The 22,191-nt window shown below is 40.7% G+C and overlaps 1 long non-coding RNA gene across 1 annotated transcript; it reads right to left on the reverse strand.

Moving 5' to 3' along the window:
- Positions 1-258: 258 nt before the first annotated feature.
- LOC138174836 (uncharacterized) lies at positions 259-21,919 on the reverse strand. Its single transcript, XR_011171828.1, has 3 exons — positions 21,777-21,919; positions 19,776-19,861; positions 259-1,042 (listed from the first exon to the last, which is right to left on the reverse strand). It is a non-coding gene; the product is annotated as an uncharacterized lncRNA (long non-coding RNA).
- Positions 21,920-22,191: the final 272 nt, after the last annotated feature.

The following is a 22,191-nucleotide window of genomic DNA, read 5'->3' on the forward strand; positions in this document are numbered from 1 at the left end:
GAAGTTGCATCTAACAGGATGAAATGTAAGGATAAAAGTGAGGTTTTGTATTTGGGGTCCAAAAACAAAATGCACAAATACAGAACGAGGAAGACCTGCCTAAAGAATAATGATTTGGGTGAGAAAACAGGAGATTTTAGTTGACTTTGAGCTTAATATGAGTCCCCAGTATAGATAGCTGCTAAAAATGTTTGTGAAATCTTAACATGCATTAATAGAAATATAATATCCAGTTGATAATAAGAGGAAGCATTTTAATATTGCTTAAAGGTTTACAATGTGTTTTACATGTAGTATTACTCTTGATTCTTACAATAATCGTATGGCATAATATTATACATAATTACTATTACAGATGAAGAAGTGAAGGTTCAGAGCATGTCAGTGATTTGCCCGCGGTCATAAACAAATTGATGTCTGATATGGTCTTTGAATGTTGGGTCTCTCTCTCTCTTTTTTTTTTGCCTTTTGGAGGGTAATTGGGGTTAAGTAACTTGCCCAAGGTTACACAGCTACTTTTGTTTGTGTGGGTGTTGTGTCTGAGGCCGGAACCGAACTTGGGTCCTCCTGACTCCAGGGCCAGAGGTCTTACTCACTGCACCACCTAGCCGCCCATGTTGGGTCTCTCTTGACTCCAAATCCAGCATGCTTTCTATTATCCTTATTGATTAAGATAGTAACCCATCTCTCTCTTGAGTCACAGTCCTTTTGGACACATCTGACCACTAGATCGCACCAATCTTTATGCTAAACTTCTGAAGCAATCTTTCCTAAGGAGCACCATGACACTGTTGTAGTCTTTCAGTTATTTCAGTCACGTTCAACTCTTTGTGACCCCATTTGGGCAGAGATACTAGAGTGGTTTGCCATTTCCTTCTCCAGCTCATTTTATGGGTAAGGTAACTGAGGCAAACAGGGTGAAGTGATTTGACTTAGGGTCACACAACTAGTAAGTGTCTGGGGTCAGATTTGAACTCATGGAGATGAGTCTTCCTGGTTTCAAGCCCAGTGCTCTCTCTATCCATTGCATGACCTAGCTGCCCTGCAAAATAAAGAACAAAGAATAAAATAAATAGCAGGCACTATATCAACTATCACCCAAAAAGACTTCTTCCCACACTGTCCTGGAAGGGTGTGGTTTTCCTTTTCCTATGCTATCTTTTCAGTATAGCAATTCAAACTGGGGAAAAGAGGGCATTGGTGATGCGCCCACCAGGGCATTGTCAGACATCTTAGTGACTATGACAATGAGTCTTAGTGTGGAATTGGTGGTCTGGCATTGTTCCTTGACCCAGTCATGGGAAACCTTAGGCTCCTTCATTCATTCTTTTTTCCTCAAAGAAGTGAAAGCTCAATTTCCAAAAGGCAACACCATCTCATGAGCCCAGTTCTAGACTGGTTGTGGTGAGATTCATCACAGAGTGACCTCCTTGACTTCACATCAATTTTTCTCCTCCTCCTTCTACATCTTTATCTTTCTCCTGTTCTCCTCTCCCACCTCCAACTCTGCAAACATTTAATCTCAGTCCTGAAAACTACACCTATCCTGCCATCAGATGTGATTCAAAGCTCCTTTCTCCAATTAGGTCCTGAACTGCATCCCTGGTGCACTCCCCAACATGCAAATGCCAAGGATGCCGGGTCTTGGCCAAACTGACTCTGTGTTAGAGGCTTTCATTTCTGTAAGGGGCATTCCCCTTAACACCACAAATAAATCAAGGTGACAGTCTCTTTTTCCCAAGGTTCTAATTACTCCCACATTACAATTCAATCAATAAGTATTTATTAAGTACCTAATCTGTGTCAGACACTGTGGGAGGAACTGGGAATACAAATACAGGAGTTAGTTGCTAAGCTCAAGGAGCTTGCTCTCAACCAGATTGATACAAGTTCCCAGATAAGTAAATAGAAGATATATACAAAATGATTACAAACTCATTGGGGAGGAGCATGATCAGGAAAGTCCCCTTGAAGAAGTTTTTCTCAGAAAACAGAGGAAGCAAGGAAGGAAATTGCTTCTACAGACTAATTTTTAACTAAATGGAAGGACATCAGCTTCCATGGATTCATCAACTGTGCCATCTCTATTGTAAACATGTGTCCCAAATTTTCTTATCCATATATCAGCAAGTGTATACTCTCCAGGTCCACAGAACTACTGAAGGAGAGCAGAGTAGAAACCTTGAAGTATTACTGCTAGACATGTCAAACAATCTCCTGTCCATGCCTCCTTTGAAGTCTGGATTCTAGACTAGTGTAGGGTCAGGCTGACCCTCATGCAGTCCAATGATAGGGAGAGATTGATTCTTCACCATACTGTCTACACAAGGGTAAATTTTGTTTTATGAAATTTAAGAAATGACATTTGTAGGTGATCGAATGTTAAAGACTTAGCTACTCAGATTAAGACAATGATCCAAGACAATTCCAAAGGACCCATGATGAAAAATACTATCTCCCCCTTCAGAGAGAATTGATGAATATAGTGCAGATTGAAGCATACTTTTTTTCACTTTCTTTACTTTTCTTCAGTTTTTGCAACATGGCTAATATGGAAATACATTTTGCATTACTTCACATGTATAATTGATATCATATTACTTGCCTTCTCAAGGTTTTAGGGGAGGGGCAAAAGGAAGGAGAGAATTTGAAACCCAACATTTTAAAAAAATGAATGTTAAGTTTTTTTTTAAAAAAGTCTTTGGAAAGTATTTAATGAAATAAATAAAAATGTATTTTTAAAAAGAAGTGACATTACACTCTACCTGCAAGGACATATGCTTAGAAGCAGTCAGTGTTTACCTTTATAGTATGATTTCAAGAATACTCCAAAGATGTGTCTCACCCTCCCCAAATATCCTAACATTTGAAATGTCACCATTAAAATTTTATTTTGCTGAAGACAGTCTGCTGATAAAATACAAACACTCTTAGATGAGCTACCAGTTTCAGAGGACAGCGTAGCAAAAACGTCACTGGATTTGGAAGGTTGGTCTTCAAGTCTTGGCCCAACACTTACTAACTATGTGACCAAAGGCCACCCAAGGCTGTTATTAGAATCAAATAACAACATATATATGAAAACTTTTGTAAATGATAAAGCTTTACATACGTAGCATATCAGATGGTTAAGCCTTAGCAGCCATTCATACTTGAGTATAAATGAGTTGATAAGATCCTTTCCATAAAAGGGGTGTTTTTGCTTTTAAATAGTGAGAAATAGGAATGTAATACAGAAGATCCCAAGCACTCGAAGTAGGGGGCAGGAGTTCCCACTAAAGGGTGCTTGAGGGCTAATCTTGCCTACTGGTATCAGTAAATGAATTCCATAAATTATAGCTTTGCAATAAGGGATGCAGAGCACAGTTTATTTCAGGCCCCTTCTAAAACTTTCCTTCAGATTAAAAAAAAAAGGAATAAGAAACAGATCTATGATCTAGAAACAGTGTGGAAATATGACTCATCCTGGCCTCTTTCAAATCAGAGCCTTCATCAGCGTTCTGCAAAACTCTGCAAAAAAAAATAAAATAAAATAAAATAAAATCATAAAGCCCTGGGCAGATACCTGAAGAATTAAGCCAAATGGGGTCAACCTAATAAATAAATAGATGTGTTTGCAAGTGCCTGGGGGGGGAAAGCAAGTATAATTGAATTGCACTTATAAGTAAAGCACTGAGTTGGCAAAAGTGGTCCGCTGTACCCCAAAGTCACCACTCAGAAGAGTGTTTCTGCAGCTTTCTCTTGGCCCTGTGCCAGATGCTCCTTTCTGAAGCATATTTTTGACTTTCCAGCTCCCCACACATTTGGTTCCATTTTAGAAATAAAAGGCTCTTATCTTAAGTGAGCCCTGTAGCTCTGACTTAGCCATTTAAACAGTCCATTCCATCATCTTGCTAAGTAGCGACATCTTACTTTTCTCCTCTTCTTTTTATAGCTGGGGCTGTTGATCCCATGCGGAGAATCTTGGACCAGCAAGGGCTATATGTCATGTGTTAGGAAAAGACAGAGGACCTCAGCTCAAAAGTCATGTCTGCTATTTAATACCTATGTGACCTTGGGCAAATCCATTCCTCCCTAGTTCCATTCCCTCTGCTAATCAATTGAATTCACCCCAGTGTATTAAGGCATTGTAATGGTGCTAAGGTGCAGTGGATACATAAATAAAATGAACCTATTCCTGCCCTCGAGGTGCTTGTTGTTGTTGTTTGTTGTTGTCATTTTTCATTTCTGTCTGACTCTCCATGACCCCATTTGGGGATTTTCTTGGCAAAGATATTGGAGTGGTTTACCATTTCCTTCTCCAGTTCATTTTTACAGATGAGGAAACCGAGGCAAACAGTGTTAAGTGACTTGCCCGGGGTCATACAGCTAGCAAGTGTCTGAGATGAAATTTGAACTAAGGAAGATGAGTCTTCCTGACTTACGGGAGGATAAGGCACCAATGAGGATAACTACAATTCACAGTATCACATAAGAAGAGCCTGAGAGGGACATAGAAGGGAAAGATGCAAGTCATCTTTTGTCTTTTGCCTTTTTTGCATCCCCAGTGCTTAGCTCAATGCCTGACACATAAGCACTTAAGACTGTTTATTGGCTGACTACATTCTCAGTCTGGTTCTATACAGGCTCCACAGGAAACAGCTCTCCATTTGGTACATCGTGTATCTAAATTTCCTCCTATATCATCCCTCTCCCCAATAAATGGTTTTTTAAAAGAATGAAATTTTAGTGGAAAGAGCGTTGGTTCTGAAAGAGACTGCTAGAGTAGATAGTGTAATAGACTTGGAGACAGGAAGAATTGTGTTTAGCCTCACTTGCCTCATCTGTAAAATGGGGTTGGGAGGGAAATGATGCCAATATTCACTTCCCAGGGTTGTTGTGAAGTTCAAATGAAATAAATAGGCAAAGCTTTTGGCAGACTATATAATTATCATTTATTATTTGTAGTGAGAACACTTAAGTCCAAATCTGGTACTGCCTTCATAATCTTGGACAAATCACTTAATGCTTCTGGTCCTCAATTTTCTTATCTGTAAAAGGGGTATGGACTAGATGATTGCTATGGCCTTCTCCCTAAATCTTTTTTTTCTTTTTGGAGGGCAATTGGGGTTAAGTGATTTGCCCAAGGTCACACCTCTAGTTTTTGTGTTAAGTGTCTGAGGCCAGATTTGAACTCAGGTCCTCAGTGCTCTATTCACTGCACCACCTACCCTCCCCCTTCTCCCTAAATCTTAAGATCCACAAAATAAATGAACTTTGAGATTCTAACTAACTAACTAACATGAGATTTTTTTTTAATTGGGTGTTGTTCAGCAATGTTCAACTTTTGGTGACCCTATTTTTGGGGTTCCTTGGTAAAGACATTGGAGTAGTTTGTCATTGCCTTCTCCAGCTCATTTTATAGATGAGAAAACTAAGGCAAACAGGGTGAAGTGACTTGCCTAGGGTCACGCAGCTAGTAAATGTAGGTATCTGAGCCCAGATTTGAACTCAGGTCTTTTTGACTTAAAGCCCAGCACTCTATACACTTCACCACCTAGCTGTCCCCTTTTGTAGAAAATACAATACAGTAAATATGTATTCCATGTCTCTTACGTGCAGGACACAATGCTAGGCACTGGGGGGAGAGATGACATCTAGTTAAAACATAGTCCTAGGGTGGGGAACCTGCAGCTTTGCTTGTTCTGTGAAGTTTAGAGTCAGTCAAAGGGACACACTTGAGGACCTAGAGGGCCACATGTGGCCTTGAGGCCACAGGTTCTCTCCCCACCCCCCAGCATAGTCTCTGCCCTCAAAGAGCTCATGATCCAGCAGAAGAAATTTCATAAACATAGACTACTATAGTAAGCAATAGTAGTTGTCCAGTGACCTGGCAAGAAGGAAATAAGTGTTTCCTATGTGTTAAGCACTCAGGATTCAAATACAAGCCAAAAAAGAGACAATTCCTGCTCTCAAGAAGTTTACATTTTAATAGGGGAGACAACACACAAAAACTGAAAAGGGAGGGAGGAAAATACCCTTGGTAGGGTGAGGTATGGTAGAGGAGGGGTGGGGAGATATCCAAAGAGTCACAAGAAGAGTCAGGAGAGGAATAAAATATGGTGGGCCTGATCCCATCCCCAAGAACTTACCAAAGAAAAGGTGCCAATATAATAATCATCATCATTAGTATTAGTATTGCTAGCATTTATATACCATCTACTATGGATATACATTGATACACACACACAAATATGAACGTACAGATATAGATATAGATATTGACTGTTATTGACCAGGGGGATCAAAGAGGTCTTCCAAGATGAGGTGCCCTCATTTTTCTCTGCCTCAGTTTCTTTGGTTGGAATTGGGGGTGATGAGGAAGGGAGTATGAGTGTGTATATAACATTAGCAGAGTGTTTTGCAGCATCTAATGGGTTCATTAGGATCTTAGCTTCTCCCAGTTCACCAGGGTATTGTGAGATTAATGAGATAATGGTCTGCAAAGTGGTTGGAAGTTCCTCCAAAGGGAATCATATAAGTCCCCAAGATGATTAGGCTGGCTTCCTCTAAGTACAGTCACATTGGCAATCAACAGCATACACACAACCCATGTGGCTCCTAAATAATGGCACAGATGCCCCAGTCCCACTCATCACTCACCCATAAACACAAACACTTCCAGCCAAAAAGCCTCATCCAAATGATCAGGGACAATGAATAGAGTAAATACTGCAATCCACCAGAGTCCAGGTGTGGATTTTTACTTTAATGCCAAATAAAAGGCAGCAGGGCCCAGTGGATCAGGTGGTTGGCTCCTTATGCAAAGCCCCAGAACTTTCCTACTAAGTCATGATAGATCCAGTAGAATCTAAGTTCTCTGGGTCAGGAATTATTCCACTTTTTCCCATTGTGTCCCTGGCACATAGCCCAGTGCCAGAAGGCACTCAATAAATGCTTGTTGAATTATATTCCATTTCTTCGTTTGAAAGAATTCCCACACCAGAAGTTCCCCACCCTGAAAAATCACAAACCCTTCAGGTACTTGCAAATTTGCCATATTAAAGATGAGAATAATAGTAGAAAAAAAAAGAAGTGGTAGAAATACTAGTAGAAGAGAGAATAAATAGTAGAAAATATTGTGCTTAGGTGGGGGGATTTATAGAGTATTTTCTTTTTTAAAGTATATTTTAATTGATATCTTATATTTTTACATTTCTGAGATATGGAAAAGGTCATTCTAAAAAAGCCAAAAGAATATTTAAATTATGGTGGCAACTAAAAAATATCATTTATTTAAAAGTTAACCTCACTTTAGAATAATATTGGAAATAACAGAGGGCTTAGAAGATTACTCCCTCTTGGCAAGGGCCATAGCTTAAGGCAAGATAAGAGTGAGATGAGTTAACTGGAGGCAAGGTGAAGAAAAAAAGAGACAAACTGTGATCTACTTCAAAAAGCATCAAAATGTGAGATTTTCTAATCCAAACTCCCTTACTTCACTTTTAAGGAAGCAGAGGTCCAGAGAGGAGACTCATCCAAGGTCTCATACAGTTCATGGCTTCCTTGATTGTCAGAACAAACAATTGATCTTGTTTGGGGGAGAGGAATGGCAGTCAAATTTTGGTGTATTATAATGAACAGACAGACATTACCAAAAGGGTGGAGGACTAGGGATCTGATCTGATCCCTGGGACCAATCAAACCTCTCCCAAACAAAATGTGTCATAGATAAAGCAACTTCAGTTGTCTCCATGGTCTAGGACACTTGGAACCCATAAGAAAGGTAAAAAGAAAATAGGAACTAATACCTACTCTGAGCTCACTCAGAACCCCTACTTCTGCTGCCACTATGCTACTGGCATTGAAGCTGTACTACTATACCTAAGGACACAGAAACAAAACCTGAGGACACAAAAGCAGGCTTGTGATAAAACCCAACCCAACACAGGGAGGGGGGTGGAGAGTACGTTGTGCAGCACTCCAACTGGGGTCAGTTTTGTCCTCACAAAAGTCACATGGGGCTGAGATTTAAATTGGTGGCGCTTTCAGATCTAGCTACCAAAGAGATCACTATCAGGGGAGGGAGTTAAAAAGTGAGCAATAGGGGAAATTAAAGAATTGGGGAAGGGGGAGAGAGACTAAAGTGACCAAATATCTCAAAAGAGAGGAAAACTCAAGTTAAACATAAGTAGATACGTCATCAGGACATTACTGACAGAAGAAAATATGACCTCCCAATCTAGTGAACAAGTCCAGGCATCTATAAATAAATACTGCAAAACAAAGGAAAATGATCCAACTTTTGATGAGACAGAAGACCCTGTGGGAATATGAGGATAAAATGGAACCACAACACACTGTTCCTGAGTGGTTCAAAAAATGAGAAATATGAAAGCAGAATTTAAATCTTTCATAGCAAAAAGTAATGGGCAGTCTAGAAAAACTTGAATCTACAATGGTAACTCTCACCAAAGAAACAAAAGAGATAATGATAGACTAGGAATGCAAATGCACAGAAGTGAAGACCAATACAGAAGAAGAGAAGTAAAAAAAAAAAAAAACAATAATACTAGAAGAAAATATGCTCCCTTTACAAGCAAAAAAATACTGATCTTGGGGTGGCTAGGCTGCACAGTGAGTAGAGCACCTGCCCTGGAGTCAAAAGGACCATTTGAACACCTGAGTTCAAATCTGGCCTCAGACACTTAACACTAACTAGTCGTGTGACCTTGGGGAAGTCACTTAACTCCAACTGCTCTCCAAAAGAAAAAAAAAACGGATCTTGAAGCCAGGAGGCATAGAAATAACCTAAGGATCATAGGTCTCCCTAAACATGAGAAGACAAAAAGACCTTAACACTATAATTCAACAAAAATATATAAGAGAATTGCTCAGAACTTCCCAACACAGAAAATGAAATGCCAATTGAAGGAATTCATAGATTACCTCTAGAATTGTAGTAAATAGTTTCAGTTCCAGAACTGATCCTCAAACATACCTTCTATGTCATAATATAGACTATTATAAGGACTATTATATTATTATATTATATTAATTATATATATATATATTATATTATAAGGACCATAATATAAGGACTATTGTTGTGTAACACAGTAGACACTTTCATATGTGGTTCTGTCAAATGATTGGTCTTGGTTAAATGTTTTTCTTTGTGACAAAGAAGCTTTAGGTGGTAGGGAGCACATAAGGTGAAATGATTATGGCATTAAAAAAGGCAATGGGGGTGTCTAGGTGGCACAGTGAATAGAGCACCGGCCCTGGAGTCAGGAGGACCTGAGCTCAAATCCAGCCTCAGACACAACACAAAACTAGTTGTGTAACCTTGGGCAAGTCACTTAACCCCAATTGCCCTAACTTCACCCCTCCAAAAAAAAAAAAAGGCAGTAATACAACTTTTTAAAAAAGGGACATGGGAGGTGGGACAGAGTCAAGATGGCAGAGTAGAAACAGGACCTCCCTGCAGCTCCAGCTTCCCCCTTCTCCAATCTGTGTAGAAAGGGGACTCTAAACAAACTTTGGAGCTACAGAACTAACAAAATGACACAGAGAAGCTAACCTCCCACTGAGGACAGCCTGGCAGGCCAGCAGGAATGCAGCACAGCGCTCTGGGAGCCGAGCCCAGCCCCATGCTGAGGCTTTAGCCCCAGGGCGGGCCTAACCAGCCACCAGCTGGAGGGACTCCAGATCAGCAACAGCTGTGGCTGTTTCCAGATTTATCAACACATAGATGCGAAGGACAAAGTGAGAGGTCAGTGCAGTCTGGACTTTGGGACCAGTAAGTGGGAGTGCGTCGCCGGCAAAGCCAGCCAGCACCACATGGCGGCTTCAGCTCCTGGCCTGCAGAGTGTAGGGGGACCAAGCACCAGTCCCAGGGGTAATCGCTCTTTCTTTAACCTGCTTGGATCTGGATTGCAATCCAGGGTGGAGGTCCTGGGGTGTGTGTCCAGCTTGCCAGAGCGTGTGGAGACCTCAGAGAGGGCACCCTTCTAATACCTCCAGCAGCTAAGAAAACCCCAGTGTTTGGGATGAAAGCTCCCCTGTCTGGTGTCAGAGTCCTACTGTGGCAAAAAGTCCAGGGGTCAAGTGACTGAGGGGCAACATGACCAGGCAAAGGAAACAAAGCAGACAGAAGATTCCAACATTATGCTCCTATTTTGGGGACAAAAGGAGCAAAGCATAAAACAGGAGGAAGACAGTGAAGTCAGAACTCCTGCACCAAAAGCTTCAAAGGAAAATATGAGCTGGTTATAGGCCACAGAGGACCTTAAGAAGCAGATAAGAGAAGTGGAGGAGAAATTGGGAAGAGAAATGAGAACAATGCAAGAAAATTATGAAATGAGAGTCAACAGCCTGACTGAGGAAAATAACACTTTATAAAACAGACTGACTCAAATGGCAAAAGAGGCTCAAAAAGGCAATGAGGAGGAGAATGCCTTAAAAAGCCAAATTTGCCAGATGGAAAAAGAATCTCAAAAGCCCAATGAGGAGAATCATGGCTTCAGAATTAGATTGGACCAAATGGAAGCTAATGACTTTATGAGAAATCAAGATGCTGTTAAACAGATCCAAACAAATGAAAGAATAGAAAGCAATGTGAAATATCTCATGGGAAAAACCACTGACCTGGAAAATAGATCCAGGAGAGATAATTTAAAAATTATTGGACTACCTGAAAGCCATGATCAAAGTAAGAACCTAGAAATCATCCTCCAGGAAGTTCTCAAAGAAAACTGCCCTGATGTTTTAGAACCAGAGGGCAAAATAGAGGTTGAAAGAATCCACCGATCACCTCCTGAAAAAGATCCCAAAAAGAAAACTCCTAGGAATATTATAGCCAGGTTCCAGAATTCCCAGATTAAGTAGAGAATATTACAAGCAGCCAGGAAGAAACAATTTGAATATTGTGGAAACACAATCAGGATAACCCAGGTTCTGGCAGCTTCTACTCTGAGGGATTGAAGGGCTTGGAATATGATATTTTGGAGGTCAAAGGAGCTGGGATTAAAACCAAGAGTCACCTACCCAGAAAAACTGAGTATCATATTTCAGGGGAAAATATGGTCATTCAGTGGAATAGAGGACTTTCAAGCATTTTTGCTGAAAAAACCAGAGTGAACAGAAAATTTGACATTCAGATACAAGAAGCAAGAGAAGCATGAGAAGGTAAACAGGGAAAAGAAATCATAAGGAACTTATCAAAGTTGAACTATTAACATTCCTACATGGAAAAACAACAATTGTAACTTATGAAACTTTTCTCAGTAGCTGAAGGGAATAGAAATATATATATTTCTATATATGAGGGTATATGGGCATATGAATACATATGTGAATGTGTGTGTATATATATATATATATATATATATATATGTTTACAGGTATACATAGAGGGCACAGAACCAATTTAACAGGAAGGGATGATACTTAAAAGGTGAAATTAAGAGGTGAGAGAGGAATATAATGAGAGGAGATGGGGAGAGACAGAATGGGGTAAACTATCTCATACAGAAGAGGTGAGGGGAAATGGTTACAATGGAGGGGAAGAATAGGAAGGCAAAAGGAAATGGGTCAACCTTATTCCCATTGAATTTGGCTTGAGGAGGGAATGAAATACACACTAAACAGGGTATCTCACCCTACAGGAGAGTAGGGGGGGAAGGGGATGAGAGGGGGGGCTGATGGAAAGCAGGGCAAGCTTGGGGGGAGGGAAGTTGGAAGCACCCACTTTCGAAAAGGGATGGGATCAAAGTAGATAATAGAACAAGTGAGAGGTGGGATAGGAGGGAGGGAAACATAGTCAGTCTTTTACAATATATCTACCTTGTTATTGTTTTGCATTAGCCACACATGTACATCCTATACTGGACTGCTTATCTTCCCAGTAAGGGTGGGTGACAAGGGAGGAAGGGAATGAATCTGGAATTCAAAGTTTTGAAATCAAATATTCAAATATATATATAAAGTGACTTGGGCGGCCAGGTAGCACAGCGAGTAAGAGCACCGGCCCCAGTGTCGGGATGACCTGGGGGATCAAATCCGGGTTCAGACAATTAGCATCCACCCAGAAACACCTGGTGGTGTAACCTTGCTCAAGTTACTTAACCCCAATTGCTTTTAAAAAAAAAAGTGACTTACTCATTTGCACCAAGATTGAATGTTGGTGGCAGGGAGTCAGATGTGTTTCTCTATCTTCTTCATTACATTAATAAAAAACATCTAACCTCTGTATTGAACTTTAATATTTATAAAGTACTTTATACATATCATCTCATTTAATCTTCACAAAAAAATTCCATATGGTAGTTGCTATTAATATCCCTATTAGGAAACTGAGAGAAAGGGTAGGGGAAGAATAGGTGACTTAACTAGATTTACCCAGCTAGTAAGTGTCTAAGGCAGAATTAGAACCCAGGACTTCTTGACCCCAAATCCAGTACTTGAGCCACTTTGACACAGAGTTCCCCAGTTATCCAGACTGACCCAGGAACTAGTAAATTTCTAAAGTTGAGAGAAGTTGAACTAGTGTTTTGTGCTCTGTTAAAATATTTAATGTGAGAACCTTACAAAATGGTTCCAACTACTGCTCATTAGCATTAGGAAATAGGAAGTTAGCCTGGGAGCTGAGAGAAGCAAGCAGTGGGAGTTAGGGAAATAATATTGCTGTTATTTTGATGTCAACTTTTCATCACACAATATGAAGGAAAGTCTTTAAATATTAGATGGGGAAAGAAATAAAATATGGATAAAGAAACATCTATACCAGGTTTTTATGGGGAAAAAAACTGAGAAGTTGCTGAGTTTTTTGCTTTTTTGGGGGGGAGGGGAGTTTCCTCTCTCTCCACCGCCCGCCCCCTATTTACACTATGACTATTAAGTCTTATTCCTTGTCTCTTTTTAAAAGTTTGTAAATTCTGCTCTATGGGATTATATTAGGGCAAGACACCATAGACCAGAGTAATCTCCATTAGAATGTGAACTGACATCTGCAGCCCACTTTACAGTTTTCAAAGTATGCTAAGCATTCATTATTATCTGATCATCATAGCAACACAATGAGGTAGGCCATGTAAGTATTAGAGAGATTGGTTAAGTGTTTTCCTTTAGATGACAGGGAGGGCTTGGCCCCAACTTTTAGAGGAACAGAAGTGTGGCAAGGTAGATTGAGGGGTGGGCTGGGCACTGGGCAGACCTTAGTTCAGATTCAGTCTCAGACACCAGACTTCCCTACCCTGGGAAACCAAAAGTCTTTCCATGTGATAAAGGAAACAACTGAGGCTTAACATCTCCCAGCAATTAAGTGGTAGCAATAGGTGTTAGAAGGCAAGTCATCTGAGTATTATTACTGGAAAACATGCTTGGAGTCTTAGATTTAGAGCTGCAAGAGATCTGAGAAAGGTCAGGTTGTCCAATCCCTGCATTTCACACTTGAGAAAGTGTAGACCAGAGACCCTAAGTACTTGGTCCAAAAACCAGTTTTACCTTTTAAGGGCTACAAAGCACTCTTAGGTGCATCAACAGAATGTAAGCTTCTAGAGAGAGAGGGAAGAGGGAAGAGACTTTTATGTTTGCTTTTGTATCCCAAGCCCAGTGTCTCTGGGCTATTCAGTACATTTTGTTGTTACTGAGTGTGTCTGACTCTCTGTGACCTCGTGAGCCATACTGTTCATGGGGTTCCCTCGGCAAAAATACTGGAGTAGTTTGTGATATTCTTCTCCAGTGGATTTAGTCAAACAGAGATTAAGTGAGTTCCCAGGGTCACACAGCTATTGTTTGAGGCTGGATTTGAACTTGGGTCTTCCTGACTTCAGGCCCAGCGTTCTATCCACTGAGCCAACCTAGCTGCCTCCTATTAAGTATGTAGTAGGTGCTTAATAAATACTTGCTGATTGATTATCTTACTTGATCTTTACCATACCCCTATGAGATTAGGTAGTAGGCACATTATTTTCCCCATTTATATATAAATACAGGTTTAGAAAGATTAAGTGATTTGCCCCAGATCACCCAGATGGCATGTAGAACCTAGACTCAAACTTAGGTTTTCTAACTCCAAATCCACTGCTTCACTATGACTGTCAGTCAAATCAATCAAAAACGTGTATTAAGTAGGGGTAGCTAGGTGGCACAATAAATAGAGCAGCAGCCCTGGAGTCAGGAAGACCTGAGTTCAAATCCAGTCTCAGACACTTGACACTTACTAACCGTGTGACCTTGGGCAAGTCACTTAACCCCAATTGCCTTGCTTCCAAAAAAAAAACCCAACCCAAGTATGTATATATCCCTACTATGTGCCAGACTGAGAGCTGTGGATACAAAGAAAGCAAATGGCAGTCCTTGCCCTCAAGGAGCTTACACTCTAGTGGGGAGTCAATGTGCAAACAATTATGAACAAACAAGCTCTATACAGAATAAATTGGAGATAATCAATAGAAGAAAGGCACTAGAAATATGGGGGATTGGGAAAGGTTTCTTGATGAAGGTAGGATTTTAGCTGGGACTGGAATAAAATCAGGGAAAAATCAGGAGGTGGAAATGAGGAGAAAAGACATTCCATGAATGGGGGCTAGCCAGAGAAAATGTCCAGAGATAAGCATCTTATTTGAGGAACAGGGAAGGGGTCAGCATCATTAGATCAAAAAGTACATGAGGGGAAAGGGACAGGTAGGGGTGTACGGTGTAAGAGGACTAGAAAGGCTAAGTGGGGCTTTGAATGCCAAGCAGAGAATCTGATATTTCATCCTGGAGGTGAAAAGAAGCCACTGGAGTTTCTTGAGTAGTACAGATGACACAGTCAGACCTGGGCTTGGGCAGAATGCATTTGTAAGCATCTTTGAACCCTCAGTGTCAACTTTAAGCCATGATAAGGCATCAGAATAGGGTCTTTAGCTGAACATAAACTAAAAAACAAAAACCCTATTTTTATACCAAGTGTTTGTGAGGAAATTTAGACACAGAGGGATTAAGTAACAATCACACAGCTAGTCACCAGGATGACTGGATGTGGGTTTGGTGTTTTGGGTCTTTTTATCCTTACAAAGGAAGGCTGATTGGATGGAGAGGCAGAAAGATGTATGTTTATAAAAGACAATGATATCCTACTCCTCCCCCAAAAAGTCATCAATAATGTGTTTGTTTGTTTTTAAATACAACAGGACCCAGAACCCAATCTGCTGATACCTTTTGCTTTGGGGCTCACCAGCCAGTGACTTGCTTGGAAACTCTGACTGCACTTCTCTATCTGGCTGGAAGAATGTGCAGATGGTACATCTGGCCCACTTATTTGACCTCCCTACCAACTTGGTTGAATGGATGCAAGGTCAATTGATTGCATGGAAACCAGCTGTTGATACAGCCCAAAATATCTAATCTACAGTGCCAGGGTGGGTGGGGTGGCCAAATATAGACATTCCTTGTAACTCTGATAAGACAGGGAAGTATGTAAAAAAAAAATGTCCCCCAGGACAGGAATTAGGCTGAGAATACCTTCATCTTCTGGACACTAAGTATTTGAAGAATTTCCAACTGGGGGAAGGGACAACATTCAAAGGCAGCATAGGAAACAAGCCCCTACCAGGAAGGGATATGGGGGAAAAAAGCCTAGTGAAATCAAATAGGAAAAGTTAGAAAAAATCCTCTTCCTTGGGAATCTCAGTTTCAGAACTCCATTTATTTGTCAATGAATGTCAAAGAGTGAATAGCAGAAATAGAATGTGCTACACATTTGAAATAAACGGCATAATGTCTACAAAAATCCTTTATCTCTGTCTTTGCCAAGGAATTTGTTCCAGAAGCTGGCAATATCACACTATGGTGCTGGTTGTTAAAGGACTCCCTTAGTTGATAATGGAGAAGCTCATCTCCTCTGAGAGAGGTTCTTGAAGAATCTCTCACAGAATAGCTTCAAGTCTGGTGGGAGGTGATCTATGTGGGTAAAATCAAGGCCCATGCCAAAAAAAAAAAATCAAAGATCTTCCAAATATTTTCCCCCAAAGAGACACTTGTTTTTGACACTCATACATAAAATTAAGTGGACTTTTGGTTAAGGCAGTGATATAAGCTGGGTATGGTAATGATGCATGCCTATAACATCTGGCAGTATGGGAGGCTGAGGCTGGTGGATCTCTTGATGGCTGGAGATCTGAGCTGCAATATTAAGTCTAGCATGAATATGTTAAATACCTCGGTGTGGGTGCCCTCCAGCTGGCCAAGGAGGGGTGAACAGGTCAGGAACAGAGAAGGTCAAAGTCTCTATGACTTCTAATATTGAAGTTGGACTTACACCTGTCCACTGTACTTCTAGCTTGGACCATAGAGGGAGACTAGGTCTCAAGAAAAAAATAAAAAAGATAGAGATGTAAAAGCTTTAAGAGAAGCTCAGATGTCGCACATAAATTCCAACACTGTGCCCCCCAAAAAACAAGGAGAAAGAAAATGAAAGAGACATAGTAGAAATTCCTCCAATCAGTCTAGAATAAGGCTGGAACTTGACAAAAACACATTTTGGAGGCTGGTAGGGGGATATGCCAGTGAAAATGATTTGGGCTGAAAGAAATGGCTGGAAGTCAGGAGAAGAAGGCAGAAGAGATACAGCAGAAAAACCAATACAAGGTCCCTAAAATGAATCTGAAAACAGTTGACATTCTGAACAGGAGGGAATATGAGCTCCAACCTTGGGGACCTGAAAACAGATCTTGGCCTTGGCCTGTCAGAACAAAGGCAGGGGGTGGAGTCAGTCCCCATGGGGCCTGGCCATCTAGTTCTCAGAGAACTGGAGGCCATAACAAAAAGAGGGCCACCTCAGCACCTGGACACCAGCATGGTTGGTGCTGTTCAAGAGACCCGAGACTGACGTGCTTCCCGGCATTTTACTGGAGCATCTAAGAGTCACAGCAGGAGAAGGAATCAACTCTTGACTATTCAAGAAGGAGACAGAGATGGTCAACTCCAGAACTCCCTGGGAGAAACCCCTCAATAACTACAAGCACAGCCTCAGAGGGAAACAAAACATGCCTTGGCCATGAGGATTACAAGAATGGTTATAAGAAATTAAGCAAGAAATAAATGAAACTATAAATGAAATTAGAGTTTAAGAGAAAAAAAGGAGAAAGAAGAAGAAATGGTTTATAAAAGAAGGTAGAAAACTTTACCCAAGAAGCAGACTCCCTGGGAAATGTAATGGAACAAGCTCAACTCAATGACTCCATGAGACACCATGAAATGTTAGCTTAGCTGGAGATGGGAGACTAGAGTTCCAAATGAAATAATATTTCCTGGCACATAGTAGGTGCCATTATAAATGCTTATTCCTTTCCCTTATCCTTCTGCCACTAATTCACTTTGTGAGTTTGGACAAATCACTTCATGTGTCTGGGTCTCTTCTGAGAAATGAAGCAGATGGACTTGGCAATCTCTAAGGCCCCTTAGAACTTTATTATTCTATGAAAAATCAATTAACATATATCTACATATATATATATGAAACAATTAACATTATTACCTACTATAGACCAGGCTCTGTGCTAAGAACTGGGCATGCAAAGACAGAAATAAAACAATTCCTGACCACAAAGAGTTTACATTCAATCAGGAAAGACAATGTATACATGTGAGTATATATATACAAATGAATACAAGACAATAGGAGAGGGAAAATATTAACAAATGAGAGAGGAAAGGCCTCATATGGGAGATAGCTCTTGAGCTGAGCTTTGAAAGAAACTAGGAATCCCTAAAGGGGGAGGTGAGCAAGGAGTCAATTCCAAGGCATGGAAGACAGTTTGTGCAAACGCATAGAGACAGGAGATAGGGTGTCTAAGGAAGATCACGTGGCAAGTTACATCCAAAGTCAAACAATGGACTTTTGTCAGAGAGACTGAGTGCCATGATGGAAAGAGCACCAGTCTTGCAGTCAACACATTGACTTTTGTCACCCATTTTTGATATTTATTAGCTATGTGACCACTTCCCCATCTAGCCTTCAGTGTCATCCCCTTCAAGAGGGGAAATATTTATGTTGTCCACTCTTTGTCATCCTTAAGGTACTATGGAAAGGTGAGCTATGCTCTGGAGAGGAAAAGGAAGTGAATGGAAGTAGAAGGTCAGAAAAAAACAACAACAAAGATTCGAAGTCTTATCAGCATTTTAGATTTGTGTTGCAAATCAGGACCCAATAGATCGGTGAGATCTAATGGAGAAGTGAAGGATCGAGGTGAGGGTGGTGGGGAGAATGAGGTTACAAATACCAAAACCCTTTGGACTTCTGGAAGAGATGGTATAATTTCATGACTGTTCATACAACAATTGTGGCCCTGCCAGGAAAGTTAATGGCAGAGTCAAATAGAGTTTGTTCCTTAAGACAGATGGTAATGACTTGTCAGGGCAAGAAACAACACCCCAAACCAGGGACCAAACTGTACAACTGGTTTTTTGTCTTGTCAAAGAAGAAATGGGGGGGAGGGAAGAGGAAAGGGAGGCCAGGGCCTTCATTGAGCAGGGTATGGGATTAGGTCTGCTTTAGTCCAGATCTTTGTTTCCCAAGGGAAATGGGGTGTGTGTGTTGAGTGGGAGAAGGACAGAAAGCAGCTCAGTGCCAGCCTCTGGTTGCTAATCTGGTCCAGACCTACTTTATCTCACAATGAAAATCTTTTTATATTTCCCATCTCTAGGGCTTAGGCTTACTAAAAAGACATTTAAGTTCAAAGCAAGCATGAAATCAATAGGCTCTATCATTAACCAGTAGTTACCCAACTATAATTAGGTACTGGTGGTTATGTGATCTTCCAGGGAACCAAAATTAAGAAGTGGCCATTTCGAGATACTGTTTTTTCTTCAACGTAGGTTTCACACCAGACTCTTGGCCCTGCCTCAATCTCGGTAACATCTTGGCCTGTAAAATTCTTTCATCAAGTGCCACAGAAAATTATCAGGTTGTTATGATGGCTTTCTTTTTTTCCAAAGCAAAAGTCTCCATTTAGAGCATCTCAGAATGGGTTAGCCTCTCTCTCTCTCTCTCTCTCTCTCTCTCTCTCTGGTGACTCATTATTGAGCTGGATGTCAACAAATGTAGTGGCCAGTCACAAATCCAGAAATTCAGAAGGCTGATGATAATATATGCTTCATACTTGTTTGCAGAATGAGATGTATTTGATCAATGTTTAGGTTTGTTTTGTTCAATTATTTGTTACAAAGGAGAACTTTCATTGGGAAAACGGACAGTGATATGAAAATAAGAAAAGGAAGGGAAGGCAAGGGAAGGGAAGGGAACAGAAGGGAAAGGCAAAGAGAGTCAATTAAAAATTTTAAAATATGTAGAAGAAAACAAAAAGAAGTTCAGAAGGGGACACAAATAAGTAGAGCAATGTTAGAACCACCATGTTAAATTCATGTTTAAAAATATAAGCTATAAAAAAAGATAATGGTTTTATATACAATCTTCTTTTCCTGTTCTTTGAATAAGGAAATATTCATGTTTGTTGATGTTTGTCAAGTTCATAAGGATAAAAAAGAAAATTAAATTTAAAAAAAATGGATGTCAGCAGAGTAGAATGTAAATGTCATTTTCAATTATTCCAATTAGGCAAAAACAACCACAGATCGCAGGGAGACTTCTATAAGATTTCTGCAATTGGACCAAGAGGATTTCATTCTAATGGGATGCATTCTTTGAGCGAGAAAACAATTCTGTGCTCAAAACTGAACTGATACAAGGATTAGCTGAAAGATATTGTCCTACTATCACAGGTCTAGTCCTTTTTAAAGCACTGGTGTACCTTTTAATCTGGGTACTGAACAATCTCCTGGGGAGAGGATGATGTTTTACTTGTGTCTTCATGCCTGCTTGTGTCAGACCCTTGACCTATAAGGAAAGATGTTGAGAATTAGGAAGCACATGTTGTGATAGAAAGTGCCCTAGACTGGGCACTGGGATATTTGGGAGTTCTTCTTACCTCTTGGCTTATTAGTAATATGTTGCTAGCCAAGTCATTCAACCCCTCTAGTCCTTGGTTCCCTCATCAATAAAAATGAGGGTTGGGACCAAATGGTCCCTTCTAGATCTAAATTTCTGTGGCACTATATGGTATGACCTTTGGGTCGTGTCTACTTAGCACCAGGACAAGTAGAGCCATAGTTCAAAGGGACCTCAAAAGCTATATAGTTCGATTCATACATAGACAAGAATACCCTGTACAGTGTACCCAAGAAATAGCCATCCAATCCTTGTTTGAAGACCTTCTTTGAAAGGATCCCACTTCTTCCTGAGTAGACCATTCCTTTTCCTCTACTCTTGGGAGGTCAAGCAAAGTAAAGTTAATGCATGAAAAGCATGAAATGCATGAAAGCCCTTTGTACTTTTAAAATTAGCTTTTATGCCCCACTTAAGTCCTATTTATATTAAACCTCAGATTTCCTTTAGCAGCTCATGTGGCTTAAGTAGAAGGCCCTTCACCATTCTGGATTCTCCTTTCTGGACACTCCTATAATGGGGCAACCAGAATTGAACACAATATTCCAAACGTGTCTTCTGGTATGTGTTTAAAAAGGTCTTAAGAGAGAAATGATCCCAATCCTGAGTCTTTTTGACTGTAAGATGATGTCATAGAACTGACCTGTTTCTAGAAGAAACTAAACAACCCAAGATGTACACTTTCCAAGCCACAAAGAAATGGAACTAAGAGGTGATGATTCTCCTTAAAACCACATTGCCTAATCTAGCCTCATATTTTGACCTCTCTCAGGAGTAGTACATGTTTCCCTCTCCCTTTGTATTTTGATGTTTTTACTTGTGGCACATAAATAATATGAAAAGGTGCAACCCATCACTAATCCTATAGCATAAAGTGTGACATGAGTGAAAGTGAACTATGAAATTAGTGGTCACAGTTCCCTTGCCTTCCCGTGTGCACCCTACATACATGCATTCTGTAAATGGTATAGCCACAAATGCTGAGCCTGGATTTTCACAATATGGCCTATGGAAATCCACAGCCCTGCTTTATAATCAGATCACAGACATTACAGATAAATGTCAGGCACGTCCTCTGCATTATCCATACCATTGGATGGCAGCTGAGGTGTAAAAAATCTGCAACAACAGATATCTAGGGATTGTTACAAAAAAAATTCATTCAAGAAAAGGACCTTAAAGAAAATCTTTTGTCCTTCATTTTGTAGCTGTAGCAACGAAGGCCCACAGAGGCTGAGAGACTTGCTCTTGGTAGCAGAGTAGGTCACAGGGAGTAACATGAGGCCCTTTGACTCCAAACCCAAGGATGTATCTACTAAGCCACGCTGCTTTTCCAAAAAGCGTTTATATTTGTCTTAGAAATGCGTTCACAAATGCACTATGGAGAAACATCAAGCCTGTTCATAGTCTTTGGGGCCTACAATGTGACAGAGCCTATGGAGCAATGCTGCAGACCCTGTGAACATTAGGGGCCCCCTTTTATGGAAACCCTGAGATTGTAACCACAAAGAGCATTTGGTGTAATGTCTCCTTGGTGCATCGCCATCCACACAGCCAGCTTCTCCCTCCTGATCTGCTCTCTATTACGCCTCCACTGCCTCTTCTCAGAAAGATTGAGTTGCCCTCAGAATCCACAGCAGCATCCCCAATCTCTGCTCTTCAGCCCACCCATAGGGTTTGGGGGTGGGAACTGGGAGCAGAGCCAGAAATAACCCAGTCACTGCAGCAAGACAACAGCTTTTCCTTCACCTCATGGGGCCACCACACAGTCAGAGGAGGGGTATTGTTTTACCTGTTCTGTTCTTACCTTTACAGGGACATTCAGCAGGAGGGAGGATCTGGGGGGCTCCTTTCAGTGTCTCCTAGTCTACATGCTGCCAGAGGTGACAAGGATGTTGTAAACCCAATAAATAAATTAACTCCATAGATGTTTTCTTTTTGGTAAAATAAACACAAACTCTGTTTCATTTTCCTTGCCTAAAGCCTGCTTTCTTTTTCTCACTTATCTAAGTCAGTCCTTTCTATATAATAAAGGCACTAAAGACCTTTACATAAAATTTTACCAAGGAACACTTTCTGTTTAGGGCTCTCTCCCTCTCCCTCTCTGTCTCTGTCTCTGTCTCTGTCTCTGTCTCTGTTTCTCTCTCTCTCTCTCTCTGTCTCTCTCTCTCTCTCTCTCTCTCTCTGTCTCTCTCTCTCTGTCTCTCTCTCTCTCTGTCTCT

This window comes from Petaurus breviceps, unplaced genomic scaffold (genome assembly GCF_028583685.1).
Source record: "Petaurus breviceps papuanus isolate PSGF00001 unplaced genomic scaffold, PetGlider_PUasm1.0 76, whole genome shotgun sequence".
In the NCBI taxonomy this organism is placed as follows: Eukaryota; Metazoa; Chordata; class Mammalia; order Diprotodontia; family Petauridae; genus Petaurus; species Petaurus breviceps.